The 1776-nt window shown below is 35.1% G+C and overlaps 1 pseudogene; it reads right to left on the minus strand.

Moving 5' to 3' along the window:
- Positions 1-803: 803 nt before the first annotated feature.
- Positions 804-1082, minus strand: LOC143391158 (heat shock factor-binding protein 1 pseudogene; annotated as a pseudogene).
- Positions 1083-1776: the final 694 nt, after the last annotated feature.

Here is a 1776-nt window from a genome sequence, read left to right on the forward strand (position 1 = left end):
TTGGCACAGACTCAATATTCTCTCTTCTTTTTCAATCAGTAGCTCAAAGAAAGGATAGAATAATTGAGTTTAAAATCCTGCCCCCCCCCTTTGTGTGTGTATGTGGTAAACATTGTAGATGAACAACTAGAGGCCTACTGAAGTATTAGAATCTCATGCAAAATTCTAACAAACGAATGCCTCATTACATCAGGCTATTCGGGTATTTCCTGTATTTAAAAATGCTAACGCAGTACAGTGGCAGTGGTTACTTCTCACTGACTTTAGCATCTAATCTCATAGACTAGTCATAAGTTGTGGTAAAATGGAGTTTTGGCAACAAAGTAGTGACAGACACTTCTGAATAAACAACTTCTAGCCATTTGGAAAATATCGCCAACACATTATTTAGTGTTAGCTCAACAGTCACTTTGTGCTGAAAATGAAAGAATCCAAACTCTACAAATGTTTTACTTCACCAAGTCCAACAATAATTGAAGGATTTACTACTTATCTAATAAAAAATTATACAGCAACTTTTATCAAACAGCAATTACTACAAAACAATGGCAGGAAAAAAAGGATTTCACAAAAATACACTAAAAAGTTTGACAATTTTATGCAGGAACCGCCAAAATTTTAGTGTTTAATAATTAAGAGCACAACTGATCAAGTTTCAAGATGTGAAGATACCATGTTCCAGAAACTGGGGAGAAAAAACATTCTAAAAACTTATTACATAATGTGCAATAATAATGCACTATAATATAAAACCTGTCTACACTTAGTAGTTATTTGCAAACAGCCATTCAGTCTTCTCTTGGCTTGGAAAATGGTGTTCCAGATTTCAGGGTAATTAGCAACCTTCAACTCTTTTGTGTGGCAGGTATCTTGTTTTCTCCTTCCAGTTCTTCCACCCGAGCCTGTGTCATGAGGTCTGCGATGTTTTTCTCCAGATCATCAATGTGACTATTCATATCATCAATTCTTCCAATGATCTGGTCGGACGTGGTCTGAAATTTATTTTGCATCTGCTGCAGGAGTGTCTGCACCACCGAGGTGAGGTTGAGGTCCTGTACGGTCTTGGGGTCAGTCTTGTCCATCTCTCCGGTTCTACACTTGGTGGCAAGGTCTCAGACTGTCACCCACACTCCTTATTTCCTCTTTTGTCTCTAATTTTATTAATTTGGGTTACTCTCTTTATTTTGTTTTGTTGGTTTTTGTTTTGTTTTTGTGTTTTTGTTTGTTTGTTTTGGCTAAGGGCTTATCAATCTTGTTTATCTTTTCAAAGAATCAACTATTCATTTCCATGATTTTTTTTTAATTCTCCATTTCATTAATTTCAGCTCCGAAATTAATTATTTATTTTCTTCTATTTTTGTAAATGATGCCTTCTTGATTTCTTAGGGCATGGAAATCCATCAACGGGATGTTTACTTGGTATCTTTATGATTTTCTTGTAGCTGCCCATAACTATAAATTTTTCTCTTAGATAAACACACAGTAATAGAGTTATATTAGACAAAAGTGTCAATAACATACATTGGAGAAAAGATAGCTTCTTCAACAAATGGTACTGGGAAAATCCATATGTAGCAATATGAAATTAAATCCCTATCTCTCACCCTGCACAAAACTCAACTCAAAGTGGATCAAGTACCTAGGAATTAGCCCACAGAACCTGCACATACAAAAAGAAAATATAGGCCTAACTCTCCATCATTTCAGCTTAGGAACTGAATTCCTCAACAAGAGTACTAAAGTATAAGAAGTAAAATTAAGAATCAATAAACGGAA

Source organism: Callospermophilus lateralis, chromosome 2 (assembly GCF_048772815.1).
Source record: "Callospermophilus lateralis isolate mCalLat2 chromosome 2, mCalLat2.hap1, whole genome shotgun sequence".
NCBI classification, from domain to species: Eukaryota; Metazoa; Chordata; class Mammalia; order Rodentia; family Sciuridae; genus Callospermophilus; species Callospermophilus lateralis.